Source organism: Canis lupus, chromosome 20, assembly GCF_048164855.1.
Source record: "Canis lupus baileyi chromosome 20, mCanLup2.hap1, whole genome shotgun sequence".
Classification (NCBI taxonomy): Eukaryota; Metazoa; Chordata; class Mammalia; order Carnivora; family Canidae; genus Canis; species Canis lupus.
In genome coordinates this window covers 28458360-28473391 of record NC_132857.1, presented here as the reverse complement: position 1 = coordinate 28473391, position 15032 = coordinate 28458360, and the positions used below count along the sequence as shown (strand labels likewise).

Sequence of the window (15032 nt, the reverse complement as noted above, 5' to 3'; positions counted from 1 at the left end):
TGATATCCCTCATTTTTTTATGACCTTGATGGTTCTGAGAAGCCTGGTCAGATATTTTGTAGACTAATCCTCCACTGTGGTGTGTCTTATGTTTTTTTCATGCTTAAACTAGGGTTATGAATTTGGGAGTGAAGATCACAGAGGTGAAGTGCCTTTCTCACCACAACCCACCAGGGGTACATAACATCAACATGATTTATGGCTGTTGAGGTTGACCTTGGTTGCCTTTTCAAGCCTCACTTGTCAGAGTTCTCTCACTCTTTTATCACCGCTTTCCATATTGTATTCTTTGAAAGGAAATCACTGTGCTTCCACCTAAGGATTGGAGAGTTGTGTTTCATTTCCTGAGTGAGGAGAAGCTACGTAAATTCCTTGGAATTCTTCATAGAATATGTGTCTCTTCTCCCTCAGTTATTTATGCAATCTTTCATATTAGTATGGACTCACAGATGTTTACTTTACATTTTAGTCTGTAATCCAATATAATATATTTATTTTCTTGCTCAAGTTGTTCCAGATTTAGCTATTAGGGGTTCTTTCCATTGGTTCCTATCACCCTTTGACTTAAGTCCATCATTGTGGGATTTTCTTTTCTTTCCTTTTTTTTTTTTTAAACTTTTTGAGTACATCCTTATTTTCTGGCATTGCCAGATTGCCAGAGTCATCTTGAATATTTCTTTCCCCAGTCCTAGAATCATCCATTCTCCAAGGAGTCCTGTTTCCTCTTATTGAAGAATAGCATTAGAAACCAAGATCTGAAGCAAGGTATGTTTGGGATTCTTTTCATCAAGGACAATCTCATATCAGCCCTCCAGCTAACTCCCCCTTTCGTTCTTGCTAAAAATCTGCTAATAGTGCCCCCAAGTGTATTTTCCCCCTTCCATAAAAATCAAATTTTAGCTGCAAATTTTAGCAACAGACCTCCTAAAAACAGTTTATTTCCCAGCCTGCCTTGCAGCTAAATGTGGTCCTGTGACTAAGTACTAGTAAAAGGGAAATCAGTGGATGGATTCTTGAATGGAATCTTCTTCAGAGACCCTTCCTCAAGAGACCATTGCTTTGGCCCCTCTATCTTCATCCCCTTCTCCATCCTGGAATACCTTACAAGCCATCTTGGAGAATGAGAACAAGGGGCTGCACACAGGAGTGGTGTAAGCAGAACCTCCTCCCAGTCTGAACCACAAGTCTCTGTACTTTCACGTAAAAGAGGAGTGTCTGTGACTGGTAGCTGAACCTGCTCCTAAGAGCATCTCATTGATGAGCTGGGTCAGCTGCTTTCCTGTGTCTGCAAAGGAGTCAGTATTACCATGATGGGTTCAGCCCGCAGGAAGTGTGCCCCGTGTCTGACCACAAACCCAGGCTAGAGGTTACAAGGGAGCAGACTCCCTTGTTAGATGGCTGTTGCATAGCAGCCAGTCGTGTCTTCCCTGAGAAGTACATGGAGAGTGAGGACTTAGGGAGCTAGAATGGGACCCCACAGGCATATTATGTGCTGTATACATGATCCGTGGTAAGTCTGTTATTTTCATTTTTATTATTGTCATCATTATCCCCAGGGCCTTTGGGGTGGACACTCACTTTGCTATGTCAAAAAGCAAAACATTAGTAAGTTAATCTCCTGATTAAAAAGCCACAGTGCTTCCACAAGCAAAGAAAAGTCATTTCTGAGATTTCCGCTGTTGGGATTGCCCAAGAAGCTTTCTGAGTGTGGAAAGAGGCCATATGACAAGATTTTCTATTAGAGGCTTGTCTTGAACTTTCTGTGTGATCTCAGTCACCTCTAATGTTTTCCTTCATCAGTTGCTATTATGTATATTTCTTTAAAATTATGTTCATTGAGTATTTTCCATTATATTACACATGTTAATAGAAAATGTGAGAAACACAAGAGAGAAAAGTCTCTCATTCCATTGATAGCTGTTTCCATTCAAGTTTTTTCTCCCTGCAAAGATCTTTGTTGTGCTATTTTTTTGCTCCCAGGTACATTTTTTTTTTAAAAGATTTTATTTATTTATTCATGATAGTTACACAGAGAGAGACAGAGAGGCAGAGACACAGGCAGAGGGAGAAGCAGGCTCCATGCACCGGGAGCCCGACGTGGGACTCGATCCCGGGGCTCCAGGATCGCGCCCTGGGCCAAAGGCAGGAGCCAAACCGCTGCGCCACCCAGGGATCCCCCAGGTACATTTTTAGATAGTTTTTAGGTAGTTGCAATCCTCTATGTGCAATTTTGCATCCTACGTTTTCACCTAGGCAACCTAAGTGGTTTACTTTCTGTTATAATTACAAACATAAATTGGACAGCTGATATATATACTTGAACTCTTTTATTTTAATTTTTTTTTTAATTTTGGGTTAAAGTTTTAGTTTATTTTTTTTTCAAATTTTTATTTATTTATGATAGTCACAGAGAGAGAGAGAGGAGGCAGAGACACAGGCAGAGGGAGAAGCAGGCTCCATGCACCGGGAACCCGACGTGAGATTCGATCCCGGGTATCCGGGATCGCGCCCTGGGCCAAAGGCAGGCGCCAAACCGCTGCGCCACCCAGGGATCCCTTAATTTTTTTTTTAAGTGAAAGATGTTCATATACTGGATAGAGAGAGCTAAGGACTGCTTCTCGGCTGCCAGAGAACACAATAGAGATTTCTTTTTGCCCTTGGTGTTTACAGCAAAATGACAGGCCACATTAGATACCGATGCTAAATAAAATCTGAGAAGTGAAATCCATCTAGGAGATGACCATCCCTTTCATGTTCCCTTAGCCCTTGTCCTAGCATTAGATAGGACATGATACAGTGCAAAGAAAATTATAGACTGTCCCTTGGGGAGAACTTCCTGTTTTGGAAAAGGACCCAGAGATGCTTAAATCACATGGGTTATCTGGGTTAGTGCCTTCTAAGACTTCATAGTAAAAGATACGCCTTTAAGACATCCAGTTGTTAAGAATACTTAGTTTTTTAGAAGTTGGCCATTTGCTTAGGGCCTCCTCGTGGCCTCCACCGCTGCAGCTCCCCCTAATGGCCCATCATTTGCTTCTGATCTCTGTGTCTTGACAGCCGAATGAGAATTGTTTCTTCCCTTTCTCCTTTTTATAGTCATCCTTCTCTTCCTTTTTCCTTCTCTCTCTGCCTCTTCCCCACTCTCTTTACCATGTTTTATTAGATGTTTTTAAACAAACATCCTGAGAAATGTGTCAGAATTATTATTCTGATTTGCATTTAAGGAAAAAGCATCAGAGAAAGGTGGGGTTGTTGTCACCAGGCTGCTGGGATATCTTTTTTTTTTTTTTTTTAAGATTCTATTTATATATTCATGACAGACACACAGAGAGAGAGAGATAGAGAGGCAGAGACACAGGCAGAGGGAGAAGCAGGCTCCACACAGAGAGCCCAACACCTGACTCGATTAGCTGCTGGGACATCTAATAGAGCAGCCCTGAATGGATTTCATCAGTCCAGCCCTCCCTAGTGCCTGGTGTCTCAGGGTTCCTCCCTGATGCTAGATCCTTGGGCCCCTGCCTAATGCCGAAGGGCACCACTCCCTGTCTTGCCTTCAGCTGCTCCTCCCACCACCTGGAGCCCTGCCCTCCAGCTTCAGCCTGGCCTGTGGTGAAACCTTGGCTTCCTTCCCTCTGGGCACCCCCAAGCTGGTTTGTGGGACACCCCCCACACACATCATGTACATCATCATGGTGTTGATGCCAACAGACACTAATGTAGCATTAGTCATCTTCATCCTTCTGGGTCATTACGCCCCTCAACCCAGAGTGAAGCAGCTCCTTCCACAGCTGTTTCCTACAAGTCTGCTCAAAATGTTGATGTCCTTTCTTCATTGAAGGTCTAGTTCTTCATCAGAGGCAAGATTGTCTGAAGCTATACTGGAGAGGGGTCAGCGTTCTGAGAGACAGCAGTGCTACTGACACCTTGGCCCCTCCAAGATGCTGGGGTTCCTCTGACCTGTCCCAGAGAGTGGGGTTCCCTGTGCCTTCCAACACCAGCTGCCCTGCTGTGACCAGGCCTGGTGACTCTGGCCAGGCTAAACCACAAACACTAGAGTTGGCAGGGACCAGTGACTGATCCTCTTGGCCTTGCTCACTCAGTGGAAGACAGGATTGTGTTGGACACCAATGTAAAAGTCATTGGAAACAGCTTTGTTCCCACTGCTGCCCACGAGAGGCCCAGCACTGCACCTGCCCCAGTAAGCTGGAGAGCCAGCAGCCCCTTAAGAATGGAGGGTGCCCAAACACAACCAAAAGGCAGTTGTTTTCAGGGAGACTAACTCTGAGATGGTGGCCCCATATTGTAAGTCCCCACCTCTAATTGTGGAATTCATTCAGTGATCAGGCTCTCATGAGCCAGCTGGTCCATCAGCCTTGAGCATAGCACAGGGTCTGTGCCAGGAGAACCAGGGCAGTTTTCTTTCACCACTGGAGACACAGTGTACCTTCTGGAGTCCCTAAGACCACCTTTCCCCTATTACACCTGCCCCCATTCTCCCTGGTCCTCTTCCACCATCCTCAAGAACCAGCCTCTCATGTCCTCTGCCCTGGAATTTATTCATGCCAAAGTAAGAAAAGCTGGAAAATGTTCCCTGCACTCCCCCCACCCCAGGAGGTTTATAAATTTGTGAAGTTTGTGGAGGGATTTCTGAGCAGAGAACTGCACTGCCTAGGTGGCTTGAAGTGGAGGCCTAGAAGTGGGACATCCCAGAAATAATGAGTATATCTTAGTGCCCCATTCTTGGCTTCTGAATGCCATTCTCTTCTGAAGGGGACCAGGGTTGCTGCAGAAGTGTGAAAGCCTGCAACGTTGTACAAGTGTTAAAAGGACACAGGAGTCAGCTTCAAGGGACTGATTTTGGCCAAATCTGAGACATGTTGAACATTAAAGCAATGATGATAATAGATTATAAAATAATTTTTGAGGCATACTCATTTAAACATAAGTGAGGAGAAAGGGAAAGCTCCCCCTACCAGAAAAATGCCAACTAAATATTAAAAGCAATGGTGGACTCAGGAAATTCATAATGGATATTCAGACCGTTGGGTAAAAGCTTAATGAGGAGCAGGGTGCTTTCTCTCAAAGGAAGCTTTGCTACTTTCTCCAAGAAAGTAATTAATTAGAAAGAGAAAACAGTAATTTCACAGTGGAGAAGCCTGCCAAACACTTTTACAAAACAAAAAGCCTGCAGCTCTGCCTCTAAGGCTTCTGGAAGTCACCTGCTAAAATTCTTCAAAGAGTGACCTATGCCCCTGTGCACTCAGCAACTTATGCTTAGCATGAGTCTACTTATTCCAGTTAAGAGCCTGAATACAGCTGAATCTGGCGCAGGTACACACTACTATAGGAATTACTGGCCAAAGAAGTACTTTCAACTAAAAAAATACCTATTTCCTATGGGTGACCATCTGCCATAGAGGTCAGACTTGGCTGTGAATTTCTGCCAAGGTGTGTCAGCTCAGGCAAGTTTCTTAACCTCCCTGAGCTACGATCTTTCATCTCTTGAATGAACCAGCAGTTCCACTCCTGGAGAAATGAAAGCACACATCCACACAAATGCTTGTACGTAAGGGTTCAGTGCTGCTTTTTTCATAATATCCCCAAAATGGAAACAGCCCATTTAATAAACAGTTAATATTTATTAACTGGTTAGCAAAGAAAGGAACAAAACAATAACATTTTAAGAGCATTATGCTAAGTGAAAGAAGACTTTCCCCGACAGAGGATTACACATGGCATTCCATTTAAATGGAAGTCTAGGAAAGGTAAAACTATAGTGGCCAGTGGTTACTTGGGGCCATGGGTAGAGGACAGGCTGCAGAGGGGTGATGGAAATGTTCTAGGTCATGAACACCATGATGCTGGTTACAACATTGTATTCTTTTGTCAATACCCATCAAATTGTACCATAAAAATGTAACGTAACTTAAAAACCGTGTTATTTTATTGTGTGTAAGCCTAATAAAACTGATGAAAAAATAATACTGATGTACATTGTCATTGTGAGGGTTAATAGGATGATATATGTGCAGCACCAAGTTCATTGCCTGACCACAAGAGGAGTCCTAAAATGAGAACTGTTAGCACATACGCTGTCTTGGGCATAAGCTGAGCAAGCGTGTAGGCAAGAGGCTCTTCCAGGGGAGCGACCCTCTCAAGACATTTGGCAGCTAAACCAAGTAACCAGATAATGCGAGGTGGAATGAGAAAAGCACAGGTTCAAGAGGAGATGCCATGAGACTCACACTGGAAGCTGTCACCACTTGGGGCACCCAGAGCAGCGGAAGCCCCTCCTGCCCCGCGGAAATGGGTGGGCACCCCCATCTGAGGAGCCTCCCTCTGCCATGCTCCTGCCTCAGCGTCAGGAAGTTCTGTCCTGCTGCTACTGCCCTTCCCCAGCCGGAATGGTAGAAATCCATCCTGTCTGCTGCCACCGCCCATACCTTCTGCACCTCCCTCCCACCCCACCCGGCAGCCTTGTTCCATTCATGGCCCAGGCAGAGCTCCACATCCACCCCTAGCAGTCCACGTTCACTCTGGTCTGGAAGCTTTTAGCTTGAGGATCAAACCTACGGCCTCAGGAGAAGCTGGAGGGAAGGCTGAGGGGCAGAGGGGAGAAGCAAGGAAAAGGCAGCAGTGCAAGAAACAGGTCTCACTGTTACAGCAAGAGACCAAGTTGTATTTATATATGTTGTGTCTTGTTGCTTGGAAACGAGGTCTCAGCCCAGCTGCTGGCTGGGGAGGAGGGGTCTCTTTGTTGGAGCTGCTTGGGGTGACTCATCGCTACCCACTCTGGCCCCTGGGACTAGGTGAACAGTCACACGTCGTTTCAGGCTGGGTGCGGACAGCAGGGCTCTGCTTGCTGTAGAATCGCGCAGCATGGAGAAACACTAGCTCCCAGAAGGAACAGGGGCTGCATACAATCAGACCACCCTGGGGCTCCAGGTGCCACCCCCGGGATAGCCTTGGGCAAGTCACTTAACCTCTCTGACCTTGGCCTTCTCATCTTTAAAAGGAAATTCTGAGGGCAGCCCACAGCAGTTTAGCGCACCACCTTGGGCCCAGGGCATGATCTGGAGACCCAGGATTGAGTCCCACATCAGGCTCCCTGCATGGGGCCTGCTTCTCCCTCTGCCTGTGTCTCTGCCTCTGTGTGTGTCTCTCGTGAATAAATAAATAAAATCTTTAAAAAAATAAAAATAAAAAAATAAAAGGAAATTACAAGAGTGGATTTGGGATTTATAGCAGACTTCAAACACATTAACTCATCCACACTTACCCCCTGCTCCCTGTTGGACAATGAGGAAACTATACATAATCCAGGGCAAAGTTAACCAACTTTCCTAAAGTCACCTAATTTTATGTGGAAGAGGCAGGAGTCGAACCCAGGTCCGCGCGGCACAGTACTGCATGTCTTTTTCACTGTGACACTCCACCTTGTGCTCAAGTGCCTAGCCCAACAGAGGGGCTCAGGGACTGAGTTCTGGAGCTCCGGCTGGTGTGATTCTCTAGGGCAGACCCTCAGGATAGTGGGTTTGAGAAGTCTCTCTGATGTCAGGGCCATGTCTTTAGAAAAGCGCACATGGTCTCTATACTTGGGGTTGGGGGCGGGTAGCAAAGTTGCCTTCATGCCTCAGATGGTCTGCTCTTGCTGTCAGCTGTTCACTGCAAACTCCAGCTTCCTTTTTCTAGACCTGGGTCACCTCACAGGGTAGCTTCCATGTACCGCAGTGTCAATTTGGCCACCAGCTTCCTGTGGCTATAGGAGTCAGTGTAAAGGATACAAATCTGGCCAGGTGACCGCCTCTTCTCAGAGCACCATCACCGGCCCCCACTGCCCACAGGATGAAGTTTAAACTCTGTTGGGTGGCAGGCAGACAAGGCCTCCATCATGAAGCTTCTGTGTCTCCAGCCCCTCCTTGTCATTCCCATCACACTTTGCTCTCCAGGCCCCAAATCCTCAACGTGCCCCACCCCCACCCTGTACATCTCTTCCTTCTCTTCCTCTGTGGCTGCTTGTCTGTCTGCCTCCCAAGGACACTCTCTCGGGAGCACCCTGAGGGCAAGGCACTCACACCTTCCTCCTGCAGGCGGGCCTCTGCCTAGTACCTTCCCAGAGCTTTTGCTGAGTAAGTCATGAAGGGACATGTGAAGGATAAAACATTTATTTAGTTTCAAAGAGCCCAACATTAGGCCTCCAACATTAGGAATTTGGGGCTATGGAATAAGGCCAGCAAGTCTCTGGTTCAAGACCCTCAACCTAATTTCATCTAGCTCTTCACACTCTCATTATCCAGACCTATTTCCCTCCAGTAGCTATACAAATGTAGCATTGTTTGAAAGGTCATTAAGTAAAATGGTCATCTCGAAAAGCCATAGCATTTGGGACACTCCATTCCCTTCTTAGGCCTCAGTTACCCTGTCTGCACAGTAAGAGTTTGTCCTGGAGGGTGTTCTTCAAACTGTAGGTTAAGATCCATTCGTTAGTATGTAAGGGAATGAAACTAGCGGGAAGTAACCTGCCTAGGAAAACAGCTTGTGTCATACATCACAAGAGTGGCTATTGATATAAGTTGAACAGGTATCTATATGTTAGGACACATTGTAAGATGTACTTCTTGCTGTGGGTAACAAGCAGAGGAGTTTGATAGCTGTACTCCCTCTGAGCCCCAAGGATCTCAGCATTTGGAACCGCAAAGCAACTGGCCCCTCCATGCAAAGACCTGTTTGTGCTGGGTGAACCCCACTGCACTAGTCATCTGCGTCCCTTCCATTGTTCTTCAGTTTGACAAAAGGAAACACTGTAAGATAAAAATGGTAAGTCCTCTTCCTCCCAACTTCAGGCCCCAGGTATATACCCCAGCACAAGCTCTGCCTGCAGCCCAGTGTTCCTTGATTGGGGGGAGGGTGTGAGGCATTTTTTTCTTTTTAAGATGTATTTATTTTAGAAAGAGGAGAGAAGCAGAAGGAGAGGGAGAGCAAGAATCTCCAGCAGACTCCCTGCTGAGTGCAGATCCTGACACTGGGCTGCATCACAGACCTCAGATCCTGACCTGAGCCCTAATCAAGAGTGGGATGCTCAAGCTACTGAGCTACCCAGGTGCTCCTCCTTGTTTTTTTAATTGAAGTATAGTTGATACACAGTGTGACTTTAGTTTCCGATGTACAAAATAGTGACTCCATAAGTCTACATGTATGCTCACAAGCGTAGTTCCCATCTATTACCATACAACGTGTTACAATGCCATTGATGACGTTCCCTATGCATCCCTTTTTATTCCCATGACTTACTCATTCCCAAACTGGAAGTCTATATCCCCCACCCCACTTCACTCATGTTTGCCCACTCCCTTACCCAGCAACCATTAGTTTGTTCCCTGTATCTATAGATCTATTTTCTTTGTTCTTTTGATTCTGCACATAAGTACAATCATATGGGATTTAACTTACCTCACTTAGCATAATACCCTCTAGATCCATGCATGTTGTCATCAATGGCAAGATTTCATTCTTTTTTATGGCTTGAAATTACCAGATGCTCCTGGAACATCTTGTGCCATTCTTTTATGTCATTCTCTTTTATAATATTCTGCTGTATATATACCACTTCTTCTTTATCCATTCATCTACGGATTGACTTGGGTGGCTTGTGCATCTTGGACATTGTCAATAATGCTACAATAAAGATAGGGGTGCATATATATTTCTGAGTTAGTGTTATTGTTTTCTTTGGGTAAATACCCAGTAGTGGGTATTCGGATCATATGGTATTGGGTCAGATGGTAATACTATTTTCATTTTTTCAGGAACCTCCATGCCGTTTTCCACAATGGCTACACAATTTGCATTCCCACCAACAGTGCACCAAGGTCCCCTTCTCTCCACATCCTCACCAACATTTGTGATTTCTTATGTTTTTGAGTCTTGCATTTTGAGTTTTTGAGCCATTCTCAAATGGTGTGAAGTGATAGCTCATTGTGGTTTTAATTTACATTTCCCTGATGATCAGTGATGTTGGTCATCTGTATTTTTTCTGTGGAGAAGTATCTGTTCAAGTCCTCTGTACATTTTAAATGATTATTCGGGGTTTTTTGGTGTTGAGTTATAGAAGTTCATCATATACTTTGAATATCAATCCTTTATCAGATATGTCATTTGCAACTATCTTCTCCCATTCCATAGGTTTTCTTTTCTTGTTTTGCTGATGGTTTTTTTCTGAATCCTTCCTTATATTTGCATGGAGGCCATGCTTCCCAAGGGTACTCCCAGCCAAGGACTGAACAGTCACGCTGCCCTCCCTCCCTTGGCTCACACTGCTCTGCACTCTCTCTCAACCTCAGTGTCTGTTTGTGTCTTAGCTTCTCACCTCCCCTCTCTGCCCTACACAGTTTGCCTCTCTCCTTCCCAAGCTCTTCTGAAGGCCAGTCCAGTTTGGCATTCTCATTCAACCAAGTTAAATCTGATTGGTGCCTAGACCCTACTTTCTAAATACCATTCTCCACGAAAACAAACCAGGGCTCATAGAGAAACTGTTGACTCCTGGGCTGGGAGGAAAATTACCAGATGGGCCTGGAACATCTTGTGCCAGACAGTAAGGAAGTGCTCCAGGAATGATGGCGGTGTGTCAAAGAGCACAGGGGCTACCTCAGACAAGCTCTCAATAGCCAACTCTGGTATCATAGGAGCACAAAATAATAGTAATATCTAAGAGACCATCCATAACGATAGAAAGATAATGGACTGAGGTACATAAATGGGGGAAAGAGACAATTTCTTTTTACAGCAGAATTCCCATTAATGGAGAAAGAACAGTGGAAATAGAAAAATCACTATTTGGTAAAAGCTACGGCAGTAACTGTTGCAAACAAGAATCCTCAAGGGATACTAAATTAGTGGGAAAAAGTATGAAGGGGATAGGATATTTATATAGTCACAAAGCATCTCCCCACAGAATATTTATTAATTACAAAGGAAAACAGTGACTTTATAGCAGAGAAACCTCAGGGAAACACCACTTTTACCAAGTGATCAAAATCATTATGACCGGTACTAGCCACACCAACACCACCTGATACCGTATCCTGAGAAGGGCACATCACTTCTGTGGTATTCTTGCCAAAAATGCATGACGACTTCAATCTAGTAAGGAGAAAACAGTGAGATCTGTCCTACAAAAGAACTGGCCAAAGCGTTGCACTGAAAGGAGAGATGGAGGATTGTCCCAGGTAGGAGTGGAAGGGAACAGGACAACTAGATGCCGCGTGGGGTTTGAACGGGGTCCTAGACCAGAAAAGGATGCTAGTGGGACATTTGGCAAAATTCAAATAAAGTTAGTAGATGAGTGAACAGTGTTGTATCATTGTTAATCCCCTGGCTTTGGTCCTTCTACCGTGGTTAGTTAACATTAGGGGAATCTGAGCAGAGGGTGCTATCCTGGCAACTTTTTTGTAAGTCTAAATTTGCAAAATAAAAAGTCCACATGCTGGTCAACAGTCTATGGGATGGCAACCAACTTTCAACTGGCCTTCTGACCTATCAGTTGTTAGCACTGCCCACTGCTGAGAATGTTAAGCATTCTGAGGTCTCCTTCACTCCTGGGGGTGGTTGAAGAGGTCTGCAGGGTGGGGGTGAGGAGAATGGAGTGGGAGGGAGGTAGAGTGCATGAACTTGTTGGTGGGTACAGGACACTTACAGGTGTTCCTAACACCCTTCAGTAGGCTTGAAATGTTTTTAAATAAAAAATGCAAAGTAATATGTATGTGACAGAATTCAAACAGCACTTGAGTGAAGAGCAAGTCCTCTTCCTATCCCCAATTCCTCTTATCCTCCCCTACTCCGGGTAATCACAGTTACCAGGATTCAATGCACATTGCATATAAGCAAACAGGTATGTGGATTTCTTGCTTACGGAGGTTCTGTCTTACGTCAAGGGCGGCAAGGGGAGTCATGAAGATTGAGAACTAGGAAGTCTCCGCCAACAGGTGAAGGAGGCCCTTTTCTGTTGTGCTTCGTACTGAAAAAGAGAATAGATAGACATGTCTTGATACCATCAAACACATTTTTCATATTGCAATAGGTTGCAACCTATTAGTAGTTGAGAAAGTCAATTTTGTGTTTCATGATCATCATTTTTATTTTTTTTATTTTTTATTTTTTTCATGATCATCATTTTTAAAAAACAGAAAAGGAACAGACAATGGCAAGAGTACATCAACTGTAATGGAGCAGATAGTTTTGTGAAACTTGGCTGCAATGTAAAATATATTTCTTACTGAGGGTTGAGGTTAAAAAAAAAGTTTCAAAAAGCCTGCCCTAAACAACAACTGGCATAAGGCCAGAACCTGGATCACCAAGATGGCTTTTCCAGGGCTGCAGATCATGGGGCCTGTCACGTTCCCCGGAGCAACAAGGCAATAAATGTGCAGCCTGACTTCCTTGATACTGTGTTCAAACTAGCTGGTTAATGGGTAACGGGGAGCAACCACCACTTCGCTGCCCCACAGCGGGTGGCCTGGAGTGCAGGTAAGGGCGGCTCTCCTGCTGGTTGGCAAACCCTGGGGTAAGACCTAGTGGGGCGGGAATGGCTCCCCAGGGTGGGAAGCCCCCATAAGGATGGAGGCCCACCACCCTCTCCCCGCGCAAGATCTGCAAAGACAGAGCTGCCTGCTTAACAGTCAGGGCCCTGAGCACCAGTCCCCAGCCCCCAGCCCCCAGCCCCCAATGTGGGCAGCAAACCTGTGAAGGTTCAGGTACATAGTACACGCTTCAGGCTTCGGGGGCCACACGGTCTCTCAGAATTGCTCAACTCTGATGTTCTGCACAGCAGTCCTGGACAGACATAACAAATGTTCCAGTAAAACTTCATGGACGCTGAAGTTAGAATTTTACATAATTTTGTTACAAAATAATCTCTTCGTATTTTTCAACAGTTACAAAATGTAAAACCGTTCTCGGCTCCCGAGCTCAACAAAAATCATAAAGCAGGCCACATCCGGCCGGCAGGCCAAAGAACTGGAAGCCTGACTTCGGACCTTGCCCTTGCCCTTCCCCTCCCCCCCACCCCCCGGCCCGTCCCTCCCCCCGTCCCTCCCCCCGCCCCCGCCCGCTCCCCCAACCCCCAGACGCGGCGGGCGGCGCTGACTCACCGGCTGACTCAGCGGGAGGCGCGCAGCCTGCAGACGCCGGGGAGGGCGGGGGCGGGGCCGGGGCCGGGGCCGGGGCCGGGGGCGGGGCCGGGCGTGCGGGCCGCCCTCCGCGGGAGCCGCCTTCCGCTTCCGAGCTCCGCGCCGCGGGACGGTGGGAGGACCGCCCGGAGGAGGACCGCCCGGAGGAGGACCGCCCGGAGGAGGACGCGGCGCACGGCGGCGAGAGGCAGGGCCGGAGGGAGAGCCCCGGGGCCGCGCCCCGCCCCCGCCCCTCGCCCCGCCCCGCGCTCCCGGAGCCCTCGCCCTGCGCCCCGAGCGCACCCGGGCCCGGCCTCCCCAGCCTCCTCGGGAAGCCTTCCCAGAGGGCCTCCTGCGGGCTGGGTGACCTGTGGGAACCCCCGCCCTGGCACCCTCGGCGCTGCTCTCTGCCGGCCCGTTTGGGGTCTGGCTCCATCACTGGACCGGGCGCCCCTGGAACAGAGCGGCCCGGCCTCGTGGGCGCCGCGTCCCTCCGCGTAAATGGAGACGAGGGGGAGGGAAAGGATTCACGTGACCAACTTTAGAAATCCATCCTGGGAGCCCCCCAAGCCCATAATACTATGTTAAAAATAATTATACACATACACGTGTATGTGTTACTTTAACTAGAAATATGAAAAGATGTATTTGAAATTATATACATTAGAACTATAAATATCATTAAGATATGAAAAATAGGGGCGCCCGGGTGGCTCAGTCGGTTAAGTACCTGCTCTGGCTCCCGTCGTGATCCCAGGGCCTGGAATCCGCCCCGCGGGAGGCTCTCGGCCCAGCACGGAGCCTGCTCCTCTTTCACTCTGCTGCTGTGTCTACTCGTACTCTTTCTCTCTCTCATTCTCTGTCAAATAAAATCTTTTAAAAATATATGAAAAATAGGTGTTTGGTGCAAATTATATTCTGTATTACTTGCCTTTGTGATACATAAATGCTATTATGTAAACAATAGGATTAGTAACGATGGCAATCAGTAGGACTATTTTATGAGAAATATAAAAATAGTTACATGTTTCTATTCTTTAATACAGCAATTTATTTTAACTCATTGGATACTTAAAATTTGTATTAAGATACATACATGTAAAAAGCTACATATGGTATGATTCCATGACATTCTTAAATGACATTCTGCAAAAGGCAGAAGTATGGAGACAAAAAAAAAAAAAATCAGTAAGGGGCACTTGGATAGCTCAGTCCTTAAGCAGTCGGCCCTCAGGTCATGATCCCAGAGTTCTAGGACCTGGATCAGATAGCGATGGAGCCCCCACATGGGGCTCCCGGCTCAGTCAGGAGCCTGCTACTCCTTCTCCCTCTGACTAGCCCCCCTCCCCACTCTCTCTTACTCTCAAATAAATAAAATATTTCCCCCAAAAAACGTCAGTAGTTGTCAGGGATGGTTGGGGGAGGCAGGGCTAAATAGATGAAGCACAGATGATTTTAGGGCAGTGGAAATATTCTATATGATACTATAATGATGGACACATCTCATTATACATGTGTCCAAAACCATAGAATGTACCACATTACGGGTAAACCCAAATGTAAACTATGGGCTTTGGCTGATTATGATGTGTAGGTTTATCACATTTATGACAAATGTACACTCTGTGGGGATGTTGATGATGGTTGGAGGGTTGAGGAGTATATGGGAAATCTCTGTACTTTCCCCTTAATTTGCTGTGAGCCTAAAACTGCTCTACAAAAATAAAGTCTTTCTTTTTTTAAGGATACATACATGTAAGACTTTTTAAGATTGTAAAAACAGGAAGACTAGTTAAACATAGTACCAATATTTAATAAAAAATAATGACATTTCTGTCCTATAATGCAGAGGAGAATTTTACCTCTTTC

General features: G+C 46.1%; 1 long non-coding RNA gene across 3 annotated transcripts; it reads right to left on the bottom strand.

Annotated features, from left to right (window-relative positions):
* Positions 1 to 558: 558 nt before the first annotated feature.
* LOC140611819 (uncharacterized) lies at positions 559 to 14041 on the bottom strand. 3 transcript variants are annotated; one of them, XR_012013072.1, is made up of 3 exons: positions 13894 to 14041; positions 12736 to 12828; positions 559 to 12013 (listed from the first exon to the last, which is right to left on the bottom strand). It is a non-coding gene; the product is annotated as an uncharacterized lncRNA (long non-coding RNA). The 3 variants fall into 3 exon arrangements; XR_012013071.1 differs by lacking the exon at positions 13894 to 14041 and adding an exon at positions 13146 to 13209; XR_012013070.1 differs by lacking the exon at positions 13894 to 14041 and having other exon boundaries at positions 12736 to 13046.
* Positions 14042 to 15032: the final 991 nt, after the last annotated feature.